Raw genomic sequence first — 27,640 nt, forward strand, 5'->3', positions numbered from 1 at the left:
CATGTCAGACATTTTTTTTTACACACCTGTTAAATCAGTAGAAAAGACAGCGACCAAATCACAATCTTAACATTCGCAACAAGGTGATGCAATGTTGGGTGTATCTTAGCAAATATTTACCATTTCAAAGGCAGAAATGATTACGTAGATTTTATACATAGATATTAAACAAGTAACACCTGTAAATATTGACCAAGTCGTATTATCACTAAAATATCATATTCTCCGGAGGAATAAATTTAATATAAAAGTAGCTTATAGTCACTGTCAATTACACTACTAAATGTTAGAGTTGAGAAGACGTTGATTAACAGTTTAGTAACTATAAAAATGTGTGGTTGTGATCCTAATGCGACCCCTCAAAAACCCGAAAATCACGTGACATTTTTTAGCTTAAAGAAGGAAACACGGATTTTTGGAAACAACACAAGTGGGACCAGGTGCATGGAGGAGTATTGTGACCGGTCACATCCGCCGTGAGTCCTATATATTGATCAGGTGAACGAAATACTTTGCAGACAAAATTTGTTAGCAATTGGCATGAAACACGTCGGCCGGCCTCTAATAACAGGTTGTATTTGGAAATACGATCATTACAGGACCACATAACTTGTGAAATGGTGATTTTAAAGAAAACTGTTGAAATACATGTAACATCAATGCATTTGTCAGTAGCCAACCAGGAGTTAAAATTGATCATACGCAGAACATGTTCTCACATATCACAATATTTGAGAGACGAAAACCATACAAAACGTAGAGCCACTTCATGAACAAGAGAAATATTTCTTCCAGTGACGTATGTTTGAAAGAAACACATGTGCAAGTAGTAATGACATGAATATTGTTCATGGATCGCTCTATATCTGCGGAACACAAAATGAAAATTATCATGCACTTTTTCATTAAACTTTAATTTTTCTTTATCTCATCAAAAGTTTTGTAAAAACAAAATACAGATATATGAAAGATGTGTATATACATGTAGTGCATTTACTCTTCTTCAAAATTAAATAACACCTGCTTTCAAAAATTAGAAGTAATTCAAGGGTCTAAATTGTGCAACTGCGTCCAATAATGTAAATTACACCCTATTTGAAAAAAAATGTTAAACCCGACCGAAATCAGATATCAAACCCAAATGTTTACCATCTTATGTAGATCGTTCTTTCTGTGAGTGGAAAATCATTAGTTTGAAATTTTCCGAGTAGACCTCTTGCATCACATGGATGTCTTCTGTGCAAAACTGTGCATTAGAGGTCAATGTCATAAGGTTTTTTTAATGAGAACTTAAAGATTTAATGTCCCATATGGGTCATAGAAAGCAATTAAGAAAAAAATTAAGAACTTTTCCAACATTGGTTCTGGTAGGAAAGCAGATAGTTGGTCTCCATAGAAGTGGACTATATCCGATGGAGAGAAAAACAATAGAATAACAAAATAAGAATAAAATCTTATACTGCTATCCCGCGATGATACGTATATCTTTGGCAACAGTACGATCTTACAAAAATGGATTCTCACATTTGTTTGTTACAAGAACATTAAAAAGCTAATATTGATTTTTTGCAGATATATCAAGTGCTCATATGTTGCAAGCAAATAGTTCACTTTCAGGTGATCTGGTAAATCACGCTACAACGGCTCTACAATGACAAAACTGTATATACACCTTCGCTGAGCTTTATAGATGTCAAGTTTGTTAAACGTCTGAGGATATACATGTAAGATAAATATATTCTTTATACGTTAAATATATAATATATTTAAGCCGAAGATATCCATTATCGTCAAAAAGTACATGTAATCACCGGAAATCTGACAAAATAATTACCAAGCGTTGTTCGTATACCACTCTGGTTGTTGACAGCATAAACAAATACCAAGCACATGTACACCGACGCAGAATAACACACTGCGTGTAGACACAAAGGAAAATACATTAGTGAAATTAGAAGGAGACAGACTTACTTCATGTCCGATTTTTGTTAAAAAACAGTCGTCATCCTTTGTTACGGAGCTCCAAACAGAATGATGCATTTCATTTCTCGGGGCACTGTTTTACGCAAACTTTCGAATTACGATAATGAATGGGACACGTAATTTATTAAGTTTTGTTGATTTTATTGCAAGAAGTTCGTCGAGTGCTGGATAATAAAACAATAGTTAATTCCTATCAGTGGGGGCATAAAACTAAGAAAGTAATAATCAACCTGAAGATAAAACAACGGGAAAATAACAATGTAAGGGCCCTGGAATCGGGCCCAAGAGGAGAACACTTAGGCGTGGTGAGCACCAAGATTGAACTTTTCAGAACATTTTTTTTCGAAGATGGAGTATAAAATGGGATTTAAATTATGAAAACATGTGTATTATCTTGTGGTATTCATTTTGTACCAGAACCATGGCCTTTGCGATGTTCATTAATAATTCAAAGGCACCTTAAGTGCTGACTGAATTGCACCGCCATTTTGGCCGGGGGGACACATGGGAGTAGTACTGTAACGGACTTTATGAGGATTATATAGTATTTATATGTTTCGTATGTATCTACGAATAATTGACTAATATCAGCACTCCTGGAAATTGTTTGCGATCCAAGGGGCCCTTGGAGTATTCCAATCGATTTTTATGTTTACTCCAAGAATATACACAGTAGGAGTTTCAGTGTCTCCGGTAATTACATGCTTCGAGAAAACATTGTTGTAAAATATAAACTCCTAAAGCTTGATACATCACTTTAAAGTTGAGAAGAATATGAAAATGAACTTAAAATTCAATATATTTTTTTACCTGCAATTTTTCCGGAAATCCAGGACATCCTGATTCTCTTTACAAGATCAGATTTATAAAAAGGACGATGCAAAATAAAAGTAACACTTTGTAAAGGATTGTAAACTGTCTCCTACATATTACCAAGTAACACTGAAATCATACAAACCTGATTTACCTTTACAGATCTAAAGATTAATTAATGCAAAAATGTGGGAAACATGCAAATTTACACCCATTTTAATGCAATTGAAATACAGTTACTTTCAAATATGATATAAATCGATTTTCTTTTTAATATTATGAATGATTTATAATACATATATTAACACTAGAAGTCCATATCGGATTTTATGAAATGTAACCCTTCTCGATCTTTTTGAAAATGTAAATTTCGATAAGGCATTAGTCACACCTTAACTAAAATAACGTAACATTGTGTTCTCGAGAAGTTTTCTTAGAAGTACGCTTTTTCGAGGAAATTTCGTAGATATTGTTATTTGAAAGTTCTGACTAATGTAAACCCTAAATACTCCCAAGAGTCAGTATTTTTCATAATACTGGATTCAATAACTTCAAAGTAGGTTGAATGATAAAAAATGTTTAGAAGGTTGGAGATGTTGATTGTGTCAGTCAAGTATTCCTATGGCAGCCATGCTGTACTTCCGATGAACTGAATTGTAACGTCACTTTATCAGGACCAGGGATGAATACTACTTCCAGATCTAGTGGTTTGGCAATCAGTCATTTTCTAGGATATCGTTTTTGTTTTATCCATTCAAACACCATGACTTCATATTGAAATCGCTCCTAACAACAATGTTAAGAAATGCATAGCTACATTTGTATATCAACATATTGATGAAAGGTATTTACACAGTGGTTTATGTCAGTCACCAATGACCACCAATCAAAATATTAATTTACATGGAAGTTCATATCATTGAGCACCATTACATACATGTACCAACCAATGAATGTACATACAAGTTCATATCAACCAATGAACTTACATATAGGTTCATATCATTGACCACCATCACATGACAACCGATGAATTTACTTACAGGCTCATATCACTCACCAATCAAAAGATACATTAACACAACGGTTTATATCCCTGCACAATTCACAAAGAATTAACATATAAGTTCATATCAGTCAATGAATTTACATACAAGATCATATCAACCATTGCATTTATATTATGGTTCACACCATTTGACCACCATCACATATCAGTCAATGAATTTACATAAAAGTTCATATCTACCAATGACTTTACATACAAGTTCATATCTACCATTGAATTTACATACAAGTTCATATCTACCAATGACTTTACATACAGGTTCACATCAACCATTGAATAAAGGTTCATATCATTGTTCACAATCACGTCAACCAATGAATTTACCTATAGGCTCGTATCACTCATTAATCAAACAATACATTAACACACCTGTTTATATCCCTGCATAATCAACCAATAAATGTTCATATCATTGGCCACCATCAAGTATCAAGATGTCGAATAATGAATTTACATACCGGTTCATATCAGGGACATCAAATATCAACATTAAACAATGAATCCATATAACCATGCATGTTCATGATACCCCTCAAGTACATACATGACCCTCAATGTGTTGAGCAAAGCAATGTCAATTGCAAATATCCTGTATTGACCTGTTCAGTAACAAATTATTTTACTGACTTGTCATTGAACGAACATAACATATATCAAACTGGCCTAGATTATTGTATTTTTATTTATACCATTAACCTAACATCACGTTTATCGACCTGTTCAACCACAGGCACCTGAAGTATGGATATTACTACTACTCCCCTGTACTCTGTGACCTCCTTTTTGGCTGCCAGTGGAAGAGATGAAGCCCTGTCCAATCAATGCACGCAAGATTGTGTCAAATAATAGAGATGAGATGGCTTTTGAGTTGATGAGACTTGTAGTATGACATCCCCCCGACCTGCCGCTCGCCAAAATTCCTTAGGTAACGCTGTAATTACTTGGAAAATGTGCCCCGAAACGGGGACCCCCTATTTGTTTACAAATTTTTGTTTCTTACCTTGTGTATTTTATTATACCGGTAGAAGGCCAATCTCTAAAGCTTACAAAAAGCGTGAAACGATTACATGAATCGAAAGAAGGATGAGATAGACTGGGAATTCAAACATTTCAGAGAAATTATTGCCACCAAAAAAAAAATTATGAAAAGGGGGGGGTAGTAATATCCATACTTCAGGTGCCTGTGGTTCAACCAGAGTCCCTAAAGCGCCACCTCAATGAGTGTCTACAAGATTTTTCTATGAAGTCTCATAGTGATCTTGACTTTTTGACCCCAAAATCAATAGGGTTCTTCCTCTCTTGACAACAAATCTACCTAACATCACGTATATCGACCTATCGTGTAACAAATTACTGTACTCACATGAACGAACATAAGAAAATTCACGTTCAGACGAATTAACGACACACTTAATGACAAGCTCATCATGGATCACGTATCGATATTGTAAATCAACGAATTTACGTGCCGACATTTCAATCAATGAAATCAAGTTTAGACAATTCATACACCGACAGGTCAATTAATTACCGTTACCGTGCTATAGTGGATTCTAAAACTTCACAAAAACCCTTACCGATAAACATTCCAGTAAATGTTACTACAAGCCCCTATCTTTGCTCCTCATTTACATATTAACTACTAAGAAAGTGAAACTTCAGAGTTATTGAGTTACAACATATACGAGAGGTGGTGTAAATCAAATATGGATACTAAAAATTCAAACGTTTAATAAATATGAAATCAAAAGCCCTTTTCCGAATCAACAGCATCAACAATATGACTCTCAACACTTTACATGACAACTCCCCAAGATAAATTAAAGACTAAGCATTTTCATATCATATACCGCTTCTTTGTCAATAAAAATGGAAAATGGGAAATATTCATATCTTGTAATCAGTTATTCAAAAATCACTATTAAAAACCACTAATTTTACGCACAAGTACTCTGATGTTAATATAAAAAATACTGGAGTTCCTGGTTGACAATATTTACTTGTCTTTGGTGATCAGGTCTTCCAACAGTCTGTTGGCATTCCCTTGAGCACGAAATGTCATCCTTTATAAGCTGGTCTGTTTTTGGATTCATATGAGGCAGAATTTATTCAAAAGCTTCTACATGAAGAAAGAAATCTCATGCTGTGGCCTTAAACTCGACATTTAGATATATCGACGACGTTTTATCTATCAACAATACTCATTTTCAGTCATATCTTGATTCGAAATATCCATGAAAGGTGAAGATAATGAACAGTGATCAATCTCATAACTCCTATAAGCAATACAAAATAGATAGTTGGGCAAACACGGACCCCTGGACACACCAGAGGTGGGATCAGGTGCCTAGGAGGAGTAAGCATCCCCTGTCGACCGGTCACACCCGCCGTGAGCCCTATATCCTGATCAGGTAAAAGGAGCTATCCGCAGTCAAACTCAGTGTGCCAAGAACGGCCTAACAATCGGTATGAAACACGTCAGACAGCATTTGACCCAATGATAGGTTGTATTGACGAACTAGATCGTTATAACGACCATAGAATTTGCGAAATGCTTCATTCGAGACTGTTGAAACCCCTGTACCATCAACTTGTTTGTCAGTAGCTTACCTCGATTTAAAAACTGACCATACGCAGAACAAGCTCTGTGTATTGAATCAGTTGAAGGTGATAATAGAATGTGGGAAATTAACGACGTAAACTTGAAATGAAAAGCAAAGATAACCAACAATAATCAATCTCTTAACTCCTGTAAGCAATACAAAATAGAGAGTTGGGCAAAAACGGACCTTCTGGATATACCAGAAGTGGGATCAGGTGCCTAGGGGGAATAAGCATCCACCCGTGGTGAGCACTATTTCTCGATCAGGTAAACGGAGTTATCTGTAGTCAAAATAAGTGTGCCAAGAAGGGTCTAACAATCGGTATGAAACAAGTCAGACAGCATTCGACTCAATGATAGGTTGTAAATGATGGAATACAAGATTGAACATTTTATGACCAAGAACGTTGTTTATGTTGAGGGGATCTATTCGTTGGTTAGTAAATCAAAGTTTAAGGAGTATTACGTATTATCCATAACCAGTGGTGCTTTTAAGAGACTGTAATGGGCAACATTCATATTGAACAAATTATGTTTAAGAGACATGGACCGCTTGTCAGATCTATGTTCTCCTGTAGAATTTTGGTACCGACAGAACGGTCATGTCACAAGGAATACATATGTGAAATATGAAAGCCATAGGACTAACCGTTTAAATTGTTTTGCTGTTTTCCGCCACACTCAACAATTTTTCGGTTATCTGGTGGCGTCCCAGTGGAAGAGAGAACCTGGATACGGCGGGATGAGTAAGTATCCACTGTTGACCCGTGAGCCTTATATCATAAACACAGAATTCAGTTAGAATTCTGGTATTAAAAAAAAACCAAAGTATGGACTAGCTTTGGACTCTTCAAATAATCTATTCAAAATTTTCAAAGAAACACAGTAAAGTGTTGTGCAAATATAATGTACACATAATTGACCGTTGACGTGAGGTAAAAATAAATCAAATGTTTTGTATGAACAATATCCATGACTAAGCTTACGTGCGGAGTAGTAAGATTTTCCACATTCACAACATTGTTGTTACTTCAATATGGAAAAGCAGTGCCTAGTTTCTTGACCCATCTATCTTCTCGTTGCAGCGAAAAAAGTTACTTAAAGTTGGGTTGCTTGAAGGATTGTATTTTGTTCTGGAATTCTGACTCTTACGGAAAAGACAGAATGATCTAAGTGTTTGAAATAGATCAATATAATCTAATATCTTTTCTCTATATTCTGTAAAATTGTAAAAGCTGGACCTCTTCAAAAGGAGGTAGACAAAATCGTTTTGTAGAAAGTGTCTTTAATATCTTTATTTTCTTTTAAACATCCATGAAGCTGAAATATTTGACACTGACAACTGTTGATTTACTGCAAACTGTAGTTACACTAAATTGTATGCTTAGCGTGTTACGTCTTACGAGAGAATTTCAAAGTTATTCCTATGGAATCCGCTGAAGAACGACAAAATTGTTTGAGAGAAAAGTTTTGTACATGATATATAAGTTTTCATTTAAATAGATGAAAACTGAAGTGTTCTTATTTGACAACATGACAATGACTCTTAAAAGGTTTCTCAGATAATGAAGAAGTTCAATTTTATGAGTAAGATTTAATCCTGTAAAGTAAACATAATCGAGAAGAGGGAGTCCGCGAAACATCAAAGGTGGGATCAGCTGTCTAAGAGGTGTATTCCTGTTGACAGACCACACCCGCAGTGAACTGTTTGTCTTGATCAACTAAGCGGAGTAATCCATAGTCAAAATCAGTGGTAAAAAGAAGAGATAAGGAATACTTACTAATACACACCATTATTCCAATGCCTGATTGACGAAAAGTGTATTCATTATACGGGTTTTCATTTGGTGTTCATGTATAGTTCGCTAATAATTGTTTATGATGTGAATTTCGTCGAATGCTTGAAAGGCATAACTTCATATATGGTGAGCTTTAATTAATGTTGGTAAGTGTCTGACAACCAGTACCTAAAAGAATCATGTTGTATTGTAGGCCTTGCATGGACTTAAATATAGCAGATTCCACTAAATGTTGACAAAAATAATGATATAATTCCCTTTCAACAGTCAAACGCCGGAAAAGAGAAAAAAATACATTTCTTTGAGCAAGCGTTCCACGATAGAACACATTTTACCTCAAAAAGTATCAAGTTTACACATGACACCAAACCTTAATCTCAAACATTTGAAATACATGTAATTGTCATAAATGTTGCATTATGAAATCATTTCGAGACACGCCTGTAGACTTTATTTTCCAGTTGTAAAGGTATAAGCATTAAACGATATAGAAAGCGAGACCATGTTCTGTGTATAATGAATTTTCAAAGGGAAGCAGGTTCCTGACAAACACGATGTAGTTATGCGCAGAGGTTTCAACGATCTCGTTCCAGTCAGCATTTCGAACATTCTATGGTCATTTTAATGATCTTATTCGCAAATACAACCTGTCCTTGGGTCGAATTCTATTTGACGTGTTTCATATCAATTCTTAGACCGTTCTTTACATAATGAGTTTTACTACGAATAAATCTGTTTACCTGATTAAAATATAGTGTTCACGGCGTTTATGACCCGTCAACAGGGGATGTTTATTCCTCCAAGACACTAGATCCCACCTCTGGTGTGATTAATGGTATGTTTTGCCCTTGGATTGTGCATTAACGATAGGATTGATGAGATTCATAACTATTTGTTTCATTTATTTTTTTGTCACCTTTCTGAAGCGTAGACTTGAAATGTAATAAACATTTTACTCCTTGTTATTCTAAATGATAACTGTGATTGTAAAATACTTTTGTGTATTTTTTAAAACTCAGTGTTAAATATGTACGAGGAGCGATCAAAAAGGACTGACGCGATATGCAAGATAGAACTTTCAATTTTGTATACTTCCTAATCGGGCCACTGTACACATAATTGTCATTTATTGACTTTGACTAGTAATTGATAATAACATACTCACTATTCAAATATATGTGTTTTGCATACCCAATGCAACCTCAAAAATGTCCCCGTGAGTATCCGGGTTAAAATAAGTCCTCTGTACCCCTTGCTTGTCGTAAGACGCGATTAAATGGGGCGGTCCTTCAGATGAGACCGCTAAATCCGAAGCCCCGTGTCACAGCAGGTGTGGCACGATAAAGATCTCTCCCTGCTCAAATGCCATAAGCGCTGAGCATACGCCTAAATTTTGCAGTCCTTCACCGGCAGTGGTGTGACGTCTCCATATGAGTGAAATATTCTCGAGAGGGACGTTAAACAATATTCAATCAAGTTGGAGAGGGCTACATAATTGCAAATACTTATGACCCGGAATGTCTTATATGAAAGGCAAAGATAACGAACAGTGATCAATCTCATAACTCGTATAAGCAATACAAAGTAGAGAGTTGGACAAACACGGACCCCTGTATATACCAGAGGTGCGATCAGTAGTAAGCATCCCCTGTCGACCAGTTTTGGCATGTACATCTATGTTAACAGACGCCAGAGATTTAACGTAGAGAGCGGGGAATATTTTTGAAAATCTCTAGAAATTTTCGTGACACTACGAACGTCGAAAGTTTACCAGTGGGCTGCAACAGGTCACGACACCTTAGATTTTTGATTGATTTATGTTTTCCGCCACACTCAACAATTTTTTTATTGGTGGAAGAGCAATCGGAACTCCTCGAATGTCTCGTGCACTCGACATAGATCTCGGATATAATACGATGGCATCCATGAACGAATTTAATGCATTGCTGTGACGTCACAATTGACAATGCATGACATTCACTCATGAATGCCATCGTATTACATCCGAGATCTATGTTGAGTGCGCGAGACATTCGAGGAATTCCGATTGGGTGGAAGAGAGAACCCAGATACAATGTACCTGGGAAGAGACCACCGACCTTCTGAAAGTAAACTGTGAAATTTTCTCACTTACCGGCGCGAGCGGGATTCGAACCCGCGCCGACAGAGGTGAGAGACCGTGTGATTTTGAGCGCGATGCTCTAAGCACTCGGCCACGGAGTCCCCACTATATGTGAAACTTATATAAAACTGTGTTATATATATATATATATATATATATATATATATATATATATATATATATATATATGTATGTATGTGTGTGTGTGTGTATGTGTGTGTGTGTGTGTGTGTGTGTGTGTGTGTGTCGAAATAAAAAAAAACCTGGGAAGAATATAATTGCCACATTAAAGTCGACCTTTTAAATCTGGTACGAAATATGTACGGCTTAAATAATCATAAATGCAATACCGAATATATGCCACCTTAAGATCAAATTATGTTGCTTTTGTCATTTTTATTACAGGTTTTTATGATTTAGTGAGGTCGATGCAATGAAAAATGATCACAAAGTTTCAGGAATGCTTGAATTAATTATAAAGATATTTAGTTAGTAAATTTCGGGTCGTAATTGCAGTCATTTTCAAGGTATGCTCGCGAGAAAGTGTTGATGCACAAGTGAAGATAACGAACAGGGATTAATCTCATAAATCCAATAAAGAACAGAATATAACGGCAAGGGCAAACACAGGCCCCTTGACATACCAGAGGTTGGAGTATGTGCCAAGGAGGAGTAAACATCCCGTGTTGACCGATCACACTCGCTGTGAGTCATATATTATGATCAGTAAAACGGAGTAATTCGTAGTCAAATTCAATATATAAAGAACGGCCTAACAATTGGTATAAAACACGTCTGACAGCGTTCGACCGAGTGATAGCTTGTAATTGAAAATTAGATAATTAACGACCATAGTGCGAAATGCTGTCAGTAGCTTGCCTCCATTTAAGAACTGATCATACGCAAAACAAGCCCTTGCTTATCGAATGAGTTGAGAGATATAAACACCATATACAGGTGATAATGGGATATTTCTACATACATGTAAATATGGGAAGTTGACTATGGAGAAGATAAAATTATCCTGTTTTGATAAAGTTGAGTTATAATATCTATTTTCAATAAAATATCTAAGTACACGTACGAAGCAGGTGTGGAGGACTCTACGGTGTCTTTTATTTCGAGTTCACTGGGATATATGTAATCAACATATGGATGAAAATGAATATAGTTAATAGATAGAATGTCGTTGGTGAATCTAAATGTCGAGTTGAAGACCACAACAACATAATTTTTCTTCTCATTTAGAAGGTTTTGAATAATTTTCTTCTTCTCAAGAATAAAAAAAACATTTTATTTGTCAGGACAATGTTATTTGTACTTAGATGTAAAACTTATACGGTGCCAATTTTCATGCATCAGATGCGCATTTCGACAAATAATGTCTCTTCAATGATGCTCAACCGAAATGTTTGAAATCCGAAATAATACATATCATAAACTAAAATATAGACAAAGAAGTAAAAGAACGATACTGAGATTGGTACTGAAAATTTTGAAATACTGAGCTTCGCAATTAATTTTCATGTGCAATTTAAAGTTGTTTGAAAATAATTCCTCCATATTAATCTGCATCTATAGTTAACAATTCAAACGCCGAGTCGATAGAAAGTTTATGTCCAAAAATCCCTAATCTTCGATCTCTCTGCAATTCAATCATTTCCAAGTTAATGGAAACTGAAAAAAGCAAACCTTTCAGGTGTACTTTAGAAATAGAAATCATAGACTGTGTACGTCCACTAACACTAGCTAGTTACAAATCTATGTGTAGTAATACTTTATGAATTAATGAATATAATAAATCAGATTCCTATTCATTTGCTTACAAACGTTCTTCCTTATAAGCATAGCAGCGTGTATGTTGAGTATGAACGGTGTTATTAACATTTCACTTAAGCAGAATACCGTATATGCAGAATTTTTAGCTAGGATTTAATTTTGGCATTAGTAAGATAATGAGGTCGCTAAATTTGAATATCTCTTAACAGTTTATTACATATCAGAGGTAATAGCTATTTTTCTAGAATTATAAAGTCGGTAAAATTAGCTTTCGCTAAATATATATAATCATTTTTATGGGAGTATCGCAAAGTTTGTGTCTCGCTAAAAACAATCCACTTATACGGTATCAATTACCGATGAATATATTATAATGTGGTTGTTATGTTTCAATCATTTATATGCATTTTAAAAATATTTGTGGATATTATAAGTAACTATATTTACTCCTAGGCACCTGATCCCACCTCGGGTGTGTCCAGGGGTCCATGTTTGCCCAATTGTCTATTTTGTATTGCTTATAGGAGTTATGAGATTGATCACTGTTCGTTATCTTCACCTTTCATTCATAAACAAAACCCTGTAGTGCTGCTTATGACACGTGGTTTTGTTCTCAGTATGTTACACGTCAGGTGTCCTGACTTGTGTATGTCTATGAACGCTATCCCAATATAACAACACTCGGCCAGTACCGCCTTCCACTTTGAGATTTGTGTACTCACAAATGAACTTGATGTAGGTTTTATCAAATAGCTATACACATCTTAGATGTACGGCGTAAAACACTTCCCTTAGGTTGTAAAACATTATTAAGTCTTATAAAGAGGTTTTATAATCTCTAGATTTTGTTTAAACTGTATATACTAGTATGAAATACAGATAATCCGAGGACTGTGTAAAATTATTGTAGAACCATGATTCACCTAAATTCTGCAAAGACTTTTAAAAACAGTATTTCAATCACCATTCAATGAATATGACATCTACTTGACTACTTCTACAGGTTAACAAATAATGTTTGTCTATATAATTCATAAAGCCGGAGGAAGTCACGAGGGTGCAAAAGCTGCTAAGGATTAAATAGACTAGAAGGGACAAAGTAGGTAATTTGTTTTCGTTGAGATATCATATACCTACATGTATATGTTCGAAGAGAACATTTGTTTATAGAGATAGGATTTTGGTATATGGAACTTAGGAAATGCTTAATCTGAGTTGTTAAATTACGTGGGGCATGGTGATATGAGAAACATCATTGAGGTAATTTCACACCTTTCTTTTAAAATATGCATCTTTTTACTTTACAAATTATATGTATAAGGAATAGATGTGTCAGCTGTTTGTGGTGTGGGAAATATATAAAACTAACGGAAGCATGGGGAATTTCTTGGTTGTAATTTAGAGAAATGACAAGTGCCCCATGCTAACAGTCTTTGTATACCGCATAATACATGTACAAACAAGCCATGGAATGACTTATCTCTTGAAATTAGAAGTCTTCCAACTATATCAGCGTTTAAGACAGCATTGAAAAACTTTATTGTCTAAAACCTAGGACATATTATAATTATGGAAATCGAAAAGCAAATATACTTCACTGTCAACTGCGAAATAATGCTAGCAATTTACATGCTGGTCTATTTAATCATTTTCTGAGGGAAAATCAAATATGTGATCTGTGTGGAAATATTTTTGAAACTGTATTTAACTTCTTGAATTGTCGAAAATACAATTTACAAAGACAGATCCTAATCCAAAGTTTTGGTAATTTGCAATTGCCGTTACAGTTATCCATTGAACTTATTTTGAATGGAGATGACAATCTTACATTCAACCAAAATATTGCAGTATTTAAAATTGTGCATGAATTTATTCTGTCTACATTTTATTGTCATAGAACCAATATTCAATTTTCTTTCTTTTCATGTTTCCTTTTGTTTTTCCTATTTTGTATCTTCTGATTAAAGTGTAAACTATATATTGATTCCATACAATATTAGTAGAATTAATTACAAGCTACCATGTCATGAATTACCTATGTTATTGCAATGTTCAAATCAGTATATCCTTTGTGTAATACTGTATTTAATATTCTAAAGTTTGTATGACCGTGTACCTTCTACGGAGAGGACTTATATAGGCAGTGGCTGTTGTCCAATCCTATCATGAATTGTCATAATAAAATAATGTTTAATTAAATTCAAATACAAACAAGTTCATAATACAAGCAAGCTAGACATTTCTTCCTCAATTCAACATTATAAAACTATAGTCACGTGATGGAACCTGTAAAATCATAACCACTTGCACATCAAAGATAATTGGCAGAACATTCCCTATGCTTTTTGTATGTATTGATTGGAAAGTACAGTTAGAGTTATCCGTCATTTATGTGATAAAACAGCACAATTTTGTAACATTTCCTCCCGCATGCACAAACTACAAAGTCGTATTTTTCTTCAAATTTGGGCATTCGCAAGCAACGTTTTCCCCCCTTCATTTTCACCCTATTCAGTAATACATCAACTTTTCCAGGATTCTTGCATGGACTGCTATCAAAAGATTTTTTCAAGTCAAGAGTTCCCGGTATGTAGGGAGAGTAGCGGACCGACGACACTTGACTTGGAAAAGTGTACTTGCCACAACTTGCACAAAAGCATCCTCATATACTGTAGATTCGAGAAACCATGGCGCCCTGGGACCAGTATGGAACAACAATAGGCTTAGAGATGTTCAATAAAAATCTTCTAAAATAGCTTAGAAGCCACAACGTGACAATTTGTCAAAACTATATGCATTTACATTTAATGTTATTCGGTTTTGTTCAAACCATGATCACAGGGCAAAATTAGGATTTCAATTTATACAAATAAGCCTTCATAAGATAAACCTATGAAACTTGTACAATAGCACAGCTTCTGAAATTAATTTGCATGTATCCTCATGTGATATATTTTTGAGTTTGTTCAAACTATAACCCTCTGTGTCAAATCGAGGGGTTTAAAGTTTTGTATAAGCACAAAAAGAAACTTCTTTACAAGATTGTTTCTACTAAGGAACCGCACGGATGAAACAGATCAAATTACTTGTCAATCGGTGATTCAAACTGATTTACAATGGATTTAAAGTGTTACTAGGAAATGTTCAGAAATTATTTTAATATTCATTCTTCTAGGAAACAGCAAATGAAAACGTTTTTACATCATTCATCATTCTCTTGTGTTGATTTGAGTTTGCTGAAAACGCGGGACAGTGATATGGGTGTATGCTTTTAGTGCCCCAAACTAGTGAGACTTTATCTATGCATGGGCAAAGGGACTCGGGAGAATATTGTGGTCATGAGGCACGGGCCGCTTGTCAGATCTATTTTCTCCTGTTGAAGTTTGGTTCCGTTGTTTGAATGTATCCACATATAAATCTATTTGAATGACAAAATACCTAGACATAATTAAAAGCTGAAAAATCTAATTGTATTGGGATTTGTAAAGCTAACTTATTTGAGAATATAACATGAAATTAACAGTGATCAATCTCATAAATCCTATAAAGAATACAAAACTAGGCGTAGGGTAGACACGGACCCCTGGATATACCAGAGGTGGGAACAGGTGCATAGGAGGAGTAAGCGGTCCCTCTCGAGCGGGCATTCTCGCTGTCAGCAGTCTATCTTCGACAGATAAATGGAATAATGCGTATTCAAAATCAGTATGTAAAGAACGGCCTAACCATTGGTATGTAACACACCAGACAACATTCGACCTAACGGCAGGTTGTATTTGCAAATAAAAATGAAATACTTTAAATATTTTGGGCAAAATGCTACTTTATTGCCTCTACTTCTTAGACAATATTGGATTAAGTTGGTCATGTGGTGCTATCCACTTATAAGATAATACTGTTCCAGCTCTTGATGTATCGGGTTCTAGCCCCGCCCATGACAAGTATGGATATTTAAAATGAAATGAGTATATTGCCACCGTCCAGCACTCATTTGAAACATTTAAAACAAGGACAGTCTCCATTCAAGAACATTGCATGTGTTGCCGTCATTACCGAATATTCCAGGTCATTTTACCCTGCGGGTTTAGATACATTCCGCTTTGGTTTCGGTGACACAAAATAAAAACAGTAATGTATCTAAAGGAATTTCAAACTAAATAAATGAATAGGGAGAAGTTTTCCATGACTGCAATTATCAAATTCTATAATTCCTTTGTAATTAACCTTTGTCCCATCACGTGACTAGTATACGTAGTGTTTAAAGTAATCTATTTTTTGAAAGTTTGTTCATGTAGGTATATATTTCCTAATAGAGAAAAACAGGTCGGATGTAATTAATTAATTCAAAGATAATATATGTCTAAAAAATCAATAATTTCAATGTCATAATGAATAAATATTAACAAATTAGAATTCAATTTGATATTAGCATGTATCAAAATGTAAAAATTTTATAGGGGGGGGGGGGGTCGTTTTATAACACACATTGCAAGAAAATCACGTTGAAATGTCATTCCCAGTGTAAATAAAAACAAAGTAAAAATTATTATTGATATCTATATACGAAAAGCTTTTAAAATATCTCTCCAAATTTATGCCAAAAGAAAAGCTGAATATTCTTATTATAGACATTCTTGTTGTAAATGTATGTTTAAACCGTGTTGCCTTTTTTAAATCACCAGTACCATTTCATTTTACTATTAAAGCATGTTTTTGAAAAATCTATTTTTTACGACGACTGTTGTACAAATATAAAAACAAAAAACAAAAAACAAAAACTGATCAGACGTTTTAAACTGTAGATGTTTTGTTTTATCATTTTGGAAATCTTTTATTACTTCTTGATGTCTCTGTTCCATAACGCACTTCATTTTATATTCTGTATATGCGCATGCGGTTTATACCGCCACTGATTAGAATAGGCCCACCCAAACACTTGTCAAAACGAAGCCTTTTTACGACTGTGGATAGCGCTTGTCTGAAGTAGACCACACAGTGTAAAATAACAGCTTTATATCTGCTCAGTAGCGATAAGTATAAACCTACCCTTATGATAAACGTAGACATGATCTAAATCGAACCTCCTGCGCTCACACTGGCAGCGAAAGATAACTCTATCAAAGCGGCAACATTCACGGAAAATAAACTATACATATAAAACAAATTTGGGACCTCGGTTAAGCTGTGTTTTCTATTCTTTTCTTTCTGCAATCTAGTCTTTTAAGCAATATAATTAGTAAAGTGGTTTTATTTGATAAACCTGTAGACAATTATAAAAAAAGAATTTGTTTCATAAATCATTGACAATTATGGGAAAGTCCAAATGCTAGTTCAAAGCGAACAAATAAACCCACATGGTGCTAAAACAACGACAATTACATAATATATGAAATAAAGGTCTAAAATTAAAAACCACAAGTAAGAATAGTTGATAAATGATTGCTTACTTACAATGCGACTCTTTGTCTGCTTGGAGATCTTTTTCATAGAATTTTAATGTAGTAAATAAAACAATTCAGAAGTGAAAAATTAAATATACCATTGGAGGATAGAAATGAGCTCAAACCACGTGACAGATATAAATTTATTTGACTTTATCATATTCTGGCTCCAAGTATATTTACTGGGAACATCAAAAGATGTTGTAGATGATCTAATAATAAGTCAATGCCACATTTCAAAGCATGCGCTATTAACCTGAATCTGTGCCCGCTTTCCGTTGAATAAACGCAAAGCTTTCATGTACATCGCAATGTAATACAATTAATATTGGCTGGTATTGATTTTTTCCTTAAGATTTGCCACAGCTTGTAGCTTTTGTTTCCTACTCATCAATACGCGTATGATTTGTTAGTTACAGAGTATTCATCGTTCTACCTATCGTACAGTGTATACGTTCTAGTTTCATTTGATTTTAAAAAATCATATTTCTAGACATAGTTTTACATTCTTTCAAGTGAATGTAATCAGGTTTCTAGAAACCATTTTACATTCCTTCAAGTAAATGTAATAAATTTTCTAGAAACCAAAATTTTTACATTTTTTCAGGTAAATGTAATCGTGGTTGTGGTGTTGGCATAGTTTACATTAATTGACATGGTTGTATAGTTTACGTTTCATGAAAATGGTTAAATGACGACAACATTGTTTATACATTATCCCTAAGTAATTTCTATTTTTATTCTACTGTTTAAATTGCATACAGTACACATCTTGAACTGATGTTATATCTACATCAACGTTGTATATATTTCAATGACTTTGAAAAATACTTCTAAAAAATTTGATATAATTATTATACATAGCTACATTATATATATATATATATATATGCTTACTTAAAAAAAAAAATAGAATACATTCAATCCAATGGGACCCTGACAGCATAGATGAGAAATATGCGGGAGTATCCTAGGATATTTTATCCCAACTAACATTGTATGCTTTCAAATAAATGATGGAGAAAAAGGAAATGGCCAACATTTGCAATAGAAATATTGCTGTTTTTGTTTTATAAAGATAAATAAACAACTTTAAATACATCGTGCTTTTAACTGCATTAAATATGTTGAAAGGAATAAATTCAGTTTGTTCCTATTTTTTTTTTTTAGATGGGTTTACATTATTGCAATGATATTTAATGATGCATTTAAAAAAAAGGATAGAACATAATTTAATTATGGTCATTCGTTTACACCCATAACAAGTTTTAATAAGTGAAATATTTAATATCCGTCCCATACAAAAGATTACAACACTGATTAAAATGTATTTAATCCTAGTATCATCGTTCCTGTATAATTATCAATTTGAGTAATTCCCTTTGGTAGAGGTTAGGTGTATTTTATCCTATAAATGAACATTAATTTAACCTTCAATGCGTGAAATTGTTATTGCTTGTACGGAGTAGCGATAGTTATTTCAGGTCAATGATTATCATAAATTATTATAGCACATTAAACCACACAATGCAATGATATTTGTTTGTTATGATGTAAGTTTGTTTTGTTTGTTTCTCTTTGTTTACTTATTCATTTTGGTTTTTCGTTTGTTTTGTTTTTATGGACACAACGAAGATCATACATTATCTATTTTTAAACAATATTCACCTTCGCCGCACGAAATGAGAAAGAAGTTTTCTGATACTGCATAATGATATTGACCGATTTGACACGGATATTGTAAATGTATGCTTATAAAATTAAGAGACTCATGGCCTCCACATTACTATGACGCTCTCGTCAAACATGATATTTGAATTAAGAAAATAACCTAAACAGCAGAAGAAAAACACCCACATCCCCTCCAGCCCCATCCCCTCCAAAACAAAAACCCATCGGTTTGTTACGAGAATTCTGCAGACGAGATTTACAAAACCCTTTTTTCTTTTTCAAATTTTCTTGATCACTCCTGTTGACTAGTTGGTTATTAAAAATATTCCCTAAAGATAAAAAAAAAAAAATAACAAAAAACAAAACAACAACAACAAACACACACACACACACACAGAAGAAAAACCAAACAAACAAACAAGATATTTATACAATTTAAATTGACTTGAAAATAATTTAAAAGTAAGCTATAATTAATACTAACTTGCAAGGAAAGTTATAATCCCGAGCAAAAAATATTACAACAGTTTTAATAATTCTATTATAGCGTATTTTCCATCAAATGAATGCAGTAGTTTAATTCGTATTTTTCATCAGTCGAAAACATTAAATTCTTAATATCGTAAGATAAATATATAATGCTTAAAAATTATAACCATCCCCAATCACGAAAAGATGAACTATTTCTTTTAATTCTAAAATATGTTTTTTAGTGTGTTACACTGTAATTTGCAACTAAAGGTGTGTTATTACATGTACAATCGCTATGAAAAGGGGGGAAATGGATAAAAATAAATACGAATTAAGAAAAAAATAGAATTAGGGATTGCCATTCCTTGCATTATTTTTATAATTACCGGTATTTAAAAATATGAACTGACTTATTGCATTAAACCGAATGATACAAATTGAAAACAGACACTGGCTATACTCCAATAATCAGTATCAATCAATTGCTTAGACCTAAGGCAATGTATTTTTAAAAAAGGAGAAAGACATACCCCATCCCCAGCATATTATACCGATACTTTGCACTTGCATAAAGAAATATAAAGTGAAGACTTGCTCTTAATCAAAACATTTTAAGAAAAGTAAACATGAAGATAATTATCATATTACTGGTGAAAAGATGCAAATAATATATATATATATATAATTTGTTTTATTTATTCCGTTAGTGTTATTTTTATTCTAATGTACAAACACGTATGGCATACACTTCCTGTCAAACTAAAAAAGCAGTTAAGAAAAGACCCGGGTGTAGCTGATTGTCCTTGTAAGAAATCGCACAGGAATTAAAATAGGTTCACAGTTACGGATGTCATTTTTTTTTAATATCGTGATTGATCTCCGTATAATCCTTTGGTCAACTTTTCTATCAAAGATAGTACATCATATTTTTTTTTATACAAATAGTTAGCATGGAAAGAGTTTCTCTTGAACAAATGCAGGTTGGATTTGGGAGGGGAAAAGTCCTGCATTTTTTGGGGTACAGAAATTAAATGGTCAACATTTAAAAGCATTAGCTGTCCTATATTGGGGAGGGACAGTGTTTGGTGTTAAAGACATGGATCATAATGTTGGATTGAATTTCAGGTACAACACCTCCCTTTTTCATGTTTCTCAACCATGTGTCCGAATCATGCTAGGAAAATAATCAATTTACAATGTCAAATACCAGGTGCAAATCCAATAGGATTTTCTCCTAACGATCCGTCGTCATGTGTTCGAAACCGAAAGGAATACATCTTACAATAAGAATATGCACAAACTCGCAGCATAAATTTCTGGGGGGGGAAATAACGTAAAAATTAATACCACACCTTGTCATATTCAACATCTCCTGGAGGAATATTGTATATAAATTGAGTGCAGTTGCTTCCTTTAAAAACAAATACAAATAATACTCACGTGTGGAGATACATCATAATAACTCATTTCTAGATGTCTTATAAGTGATGTAATATTCCATGAATTGAATGAACAAAGTGAATAATTATTATGTGTTAAAATACACTTGGTACGACTATGTTATCGCTTCATTGACTAAAGGATATTGATTCAAAGCTTATTGTACTGACAGATCATATTCTGTCAAAATATTGCAATAAAACAAAATGGGACGAAAAAGATAATTAATGCTCACTAACAGAAAAGTGAGGAACGCAGTGCAGAGTTATGGTTGCTAATAATATAATAAAAGTCAACACAAACGCTTCCACCTTCCAAAATGAATAATCCTATAAACCTTTTATTGTTAAAGTAAAATAGGAAATTAGGAACATAAAAACATACTTGATCAATCATAAAACACATCGGAGTCTTTTGAAACCACCGATTATGAAAATACTTATTGGTGTGGATATTATTTCGAAAGAGGACATAAATTCTAAGCTCATTTTGCCTGGACCCGCCACGATGTTTCGCTCTGGGATGGAGGTAATTCACGTCGACGTTCAGGGGGCACCACATGCCGCTGATAGAGATTGAGACCGACTTCGTTACGTGAGCAGGCCTTATAAAGGATGCAGATGTTGATATCTTCTGAACATCAGATGCACTTGTGGTGAGAAGTAGAGGATGAAGAATATGTGCAAAACAGTGTAAAATTATACTTTACCTAACACCGTCAGTGCCAAAACCTATGCAATGTCATAAGCATAAAGAATAGGGTATTAAGCAAAATTCCGTGAATGCAGATTGTGGAATGGTCTATATATTTGAATGAATTTGATATTTAAACTACAAAGTTAATGCAATCTGCAGTTGTGGTTGTAACATCTTTTTGAAGTAGATAAACAAGAGTAAACAAAGACTGCTTCGTTTGAAATTAGAGAAAAAATATTGTTAATTTTAGATGTAGATATTATGGTTCTTTGTAGAATTTGTAAATGTGACGTCATTTCCGAAAGAGAAAACAGAAACACAGTGACTACCCATTTTGATGGCGCGATAAAAAAATAGTATTGTGTTCAGTTTAGTATAAACTGAATTGCATGGTTTTATGTCCTTATTATGTGTGTTTATTGAGGGATATATTGGGAACACATCCAGAACACTGATAAAAAACACATCCAATAACAAGAAAAAGAAAAACAACAAAAAATAAAATAAAAACAAAACAATGCCGCATGTAATTTCTCATTCAAATTACCCAAATCGAAGTTTTCATGGTTGATTAGCGCAATGAAATGACAATACGACGTACTCAGTCTTGAATTTTTACTCCCTCGTTTTAAAAGTTTTTTGACATTAGTGTGGATGTACAGGAATCCCCAAACGAAACATAGGGAGCAAGGTCAATGTTATGTAAAACTTATACGGTACCAATTTTGATGCACCAGATGCGCATTTCGTCAAATAATGTCTCTTCAGTGATGCTCAAGCCGAAATTTTGAAAATTCGAAATAACAATAAACTTGTAAGAGCTAAAAGTTATCTCACACTAGAAGGAAAACAAGACGTACACAAACGCATGTTTTTGGCCTCAGTGTGTCATCATTTGCAATTATTGTTAGAAGTACAAATTGTATGATGTTGATCGTGTCAGTCCAGGATTGTGCTTTCTTTCTATTGCAAAACTCTAGAAATCAAAAGAAAACTGTTATTTGTGAACGAAACAAAACTATCTTTACACTGTCTAGTTTACTACACGTATATAGTATTCAAGTAAACTATTCAGAGGCCGAAATACAGATTGGGCGACAACGAGCTGAGAGATCCGCGAAGCAGAAAACTGGATTTTGTTCAAATTCAAGGAGGTATCTGTACACAAAATGTGATTTCAAATGAAAAAAAAAATCAATCAGAATTTGATAAATAACTTAAACATACAGCAGGTTTGGCTATCTGAAGAATACATTTTAATGCTTAACTGACAATTTACCACATCGTATAAACATGAAAGTAATAAGCATTGCATCTTTAACAAAATCAGAATAAAACCACGTAATTACGTACTCTCCACTTACAAATATCCATATACGAATTTCAATATTTGAAAATTATTTGGATTTTTTTTCGGTTCGGTATATCAAAATAAGAAAGCAATCCCAAACGGCGAAGGTAACGTCATAATGGGGTTGACTACGGCATGCGCAAGACTTGCTCCTAATTTTGCTTGACTTTATGCATGAGATTTGGTTATAATTTGCATAGCAATTAAACACATAAGTTTAAGATGTTAAATTACACATAGATAACATAAATATATTTGAAGATATATTGTGCGATACGAACTTTCTAAACGTGGGAATTTTGAATACCAGTTCGTTAATGCAAATTCCCACAGGTTTTCCTATATAAAGGATTATCACCTCAAATGTCATTTTAAAAAAAATTGAAAAGTAATTCAGTAATTTAAAATATACATTCACAGGTGTCAACATGTATCAGAAATTAATGCTTTCTTCAAGAAAAACATCTGATATTGTGTTAAAATGATAAATTATAATTTGAAGTCTACGAAAATCACAAAAACGATGAAAAGATTCTGAACGTATAGGACTTTCTCACATTCTGTAATGCAATACAGAATTTATGAAGCCCTGATGAATTAGATGGAACGAGCTCTTTAACATAGCCAGTATCAGTCACAATTTCTTGCATAATTATCCTTGCAATTTCCACACGTGTCAGTATGTTTTATGCACGTTTTTGAAATATTTTTTGCAGCTTCAGATTGGTTTGAAATTTTCAAAAATGAGTTATATATCAGAAGTTTGTTTCCCACCTTTTAAGATCAATTCAGTGACACTATACATCGATAGGTATACACGAATCGTGACATTTCTCTTGGTGTGATGACTTGTTTGTCCATATTATTGAAATCATCATGAGCAAATATTTTAGCCTGCCCGGTCCTTTAGTTACCTAACTTAATAATGCCTCAACCATGCCTTCATTTACCCAATCAGATATACCATCGTAATTACCGGTAACGTGATATGCAATTATGACGTCAACTGTACTAATAGTAGTAGTTCCAACTATGTATGTTAGGACTCTGTTTACCCATCTGTTTCATAAATGAGGGTATTTTGTGCACGAAATCCGACGCAATCCAGTTGTAATTCTGTTTAATCTAAAGGCTTAAAATCGGAATTATTGCACCATAGATATGACGTTTTGCCGCCATTTTCATATAGAAAAATTTGACATAAAATGGTTACTGTGCATGCAGTCTTTCTTTTAGAAAGTATCGGACCTAGGCTTAAACAGATTATATTCGTGTCATAGATTTATCTTTCCAATACAGATATGATAGGCAAAAAGACCTATTTTTGCTCTGAATTTTTTCAAAAAACAATCATAAAAATTGGCATTTTTACTAATTATGAGTAAAATTAAGAAGCTGCGCCACTTTAAATTCTATGTACTTCAAATGATTGTAAATGTGAGATACAGTAATATGAAACTACACTGGACATGTTCTCTTTAATGATATAAAAAAAAAGATATCGTTGCTCCTTAATGCTTTTAGTTTTACATATTGTATATACATATTCCCGTGCAAAATATACCAACTTGAAGCTAACATCCAGCATATTCTTCAAATACAAATATATGTTGAACATCATAAAACATGACAAAAATACACCCAATGTTTCCAAATCCTTGACTGTTTAGTATCCTTTTTTTTTTGTGACACGTGTTTTTAACTACATACTGTAATGTAATTCACATTGAAATATTCTCATTTTGAACATACAATGAACGTCTGTCACTTCCATAATACTATTGCTCCCATCTCTGTCTCAATAATCTAATCTCAACAGACTGCATGTATATAATGCGTGACTTTTACACACATCTCAATCAAAACTATATATATATATATATATATATATATAATAAACTCAGAATTTCTGAAAATCTTCAAAGGCCGTATACAGAAATTATATTGTTTGGTCAACAGATAATATTTAAATAATAAAAAGACTACCCCATATAATAAGCCAACATAAACTTCGGATGTTAAATTTCGAAAAATTATTTGATTGTTTTGCATACTGTGAGTTAGTTCTACAGTATTAAAAATCGATCAAAGTTAAATCCATTCTTTTCATATTTGATACTGCCTTTCTTTTGTCATTGCAATGTAATTCATGGACGGTACTATTGATAAAAAAATATCACGCATATCATCTTGATATATATTTCCAAGGGAAAATAATTGAGGGACATATATGGACAATTAAGAAGATTGAAATATGTATCAATACTTTAATATACTCATCAAAATGTAATATTAATACTTAAAATAATTAGGAAATATTATCATAAATCGAAATACATGTATATTTCATTTATTCAATAAAATCTTTAATCCATAGATATATTTTGAAATAGTTTCCTCCTCCAATAGACAGCTGACGTGCCAGTATAGTCCTGTCATCGAGTAGGGAAAGCAACATCCAAAATTAATCTGTATTTAAGTAAAACAACTTTTTAGAGAGAAAAATATAAATAAGGAGTCAAGGAAAAATAAATAAATAATTTTACAAAATAGGTTAAAACAAGAAAACCAGAGTTTTACGTTATTATATATATAAAACCATTGCATATCACTACCGGTAGATTATTATTATTTAAAAGATACCATTCTCTCCTCAACAGAAAATACGACTGGACGATTATAAATATACTGATGTACCTTATATTTCGGACACCAACATGTCTTCTGTGGTGACATATTTTGGAAACCATGCACTAAAATTTGCATCAATCATAATCTTATAACAGTGATTAAAAACTTACTTTATTTCGTTTCCAGAATTTATAACAACAGAATCTAGCAATATGAAGAAGATAATTTTACAAACGTAGTTTCTAATTAACATTTTTCTTTTTGTAACAAATATTATAAAACAGAAGAAAAAACCGTTTTCAGTTATTTATTGGATATCAGAATTTAATTATACGGATACTGCATTCGTACACGAATTCCTTAACATTTATTAGTGTGTTTTGTTCGTCTTTTGAAGGTGCTTTTAGAAAGAAATGAAAATTATCATTTATGATTGTTTTTAGTTCATGTTCCGTTTTATCTAGGCATTAATTATTCCTTAACAACCAATACCTGATCTTCAGGTAATTAAGAAGGCTCTAATGAATTTAATTTGAATATTTTGAAATCTTACACATTTGCTGATATATTTCAAAAAATTATATATCATATTACTTCCATTAAAAACTAATGAACAAAAATACATGTAATATCTGAAGAAATACAAGAAATAGAGTGTCTACTATTCATTAAATTTTTACCAACTACTAGTTTCTCTAATTACTTCAATATCAATTGTTTAAATTAACAATTTTTTCTTTATACATGTATGATGTGTTACATTTCATATTTTCAAACGGAAGCAATCAGCAATATCTGATTATGCAGCGCATGTATAAAATACAGTACAATTAATTTTTACACCAAGTGATTTTTTGGACAATTCTTAATACTGTGAATTTATCGATATGACTGAATTTATCCAAATAATTGTGTTTTCATCATTTGTACCTACTGGAGCTCCCCTGCAAAACATGTGTACGATGTTTTTCGCAACTGACATTCAGTGCAGTTCCAAGCACACCAAAGACAACGAGAACCGACTACGCATCCTCCTTAGCAAAGACGAAGATACATTAGAGAAAGATATTTATGCCCCAATGACAATTATAGGCAAATGAAATGAGGTGTCAACTATAAGCCAAAATAATACTTTTAACACGTCAGTAATACCCTACAAAAAGGAATATTTCAGTATATTAGTGTGAAGCCGGGGGACATATACACGTAATGATGGGTCACGTGACTTGGCGACAGCTGACTCCTGTGAAAGGTCTAAGGACAATGCTTGACTTTAATCCATTGTCTGTTCATGTGAAGAAGATATCCTTTGGTCGTCTTTGGGGGAAACCAATAATCGGATCTAATCCCACCATCAACACACGTTTTGTGGATTGGCGATGGCATCAATGTCTTTTACTTCATACAATGCATTCTCTGTGTTTTATTGCCACATATTTAAGACATATTAATGCCAAAATCAGGGAATAGATAACATCTTCTGGCCATTAAGAAAGACAATAAGCCAGTGTTCCCTTTCGTTGAAAATAGTTATATCCTTCACAGAAGATGTGAAGCTGGTTGAGTCTATGGCCAAAGAAACTAGATATGTCAAAGAGAGAAACATTACTATACACAAATTCTGTCAGTTATGATTCTCGATCTGTATGGAAGTGTCCAGACCATGTATATTTCATACAACGAAAATAAGCACAGATGGTAAACAGTCTTTCAGAAATAAGGAGAAGACACCGGGTGTTTATGTGTCTATCATTGTGCATTTGTTAAATCTT

At 33.4% G+C, this 27,640-nt stretch overlaps 1 protein-coding gene across 3 annotated transcripts in view; it reads right to left on the reverse strand.

Moving 5' to 3' along the window:
• LOC125683318 (homeobox protein abdominal-B-like) overlaps positions 1 to 27,640 on the reverse strand; it is a 136,486-nt gene that overhangs the window by 108,519 nt on the left and 327 nt on the right. Inside the window, exon 1 of one of the 3 annotated variants that reach the window (XM_048924352.2) lies at positions 21,191 to 21,331. The exons of 1 other annotated variant lie outside the window; for it this stretch is intronic. The gene's annotated coding sequence lies outside the window, so the exon portion shown is untranslated. Of the gene's footprint in view, positions 1 to 1,971; positions 2,363 to 21,190; positions 21,332 to 27,640 lie in introns of those variants that run through there. One more of the 3 variants, XM_048924353.2, reaches the window with a different exon arrangement.

The sequence above is a fragment of the Ostrea edulis genome, chromosome 6 (assembly GCF_947568905.1).
Source record: "Ostrea edulis chromosome 6, xbOstEdul1.1, whole genome shotgun sequence".
NCBI classification, from domain to species: domain Eukaryota; kingdom Metazoa; phylum Mollusca; class Bivalvia; order Ostreida; family Ostreidae; genus Ostrea; species Ostrea edulis.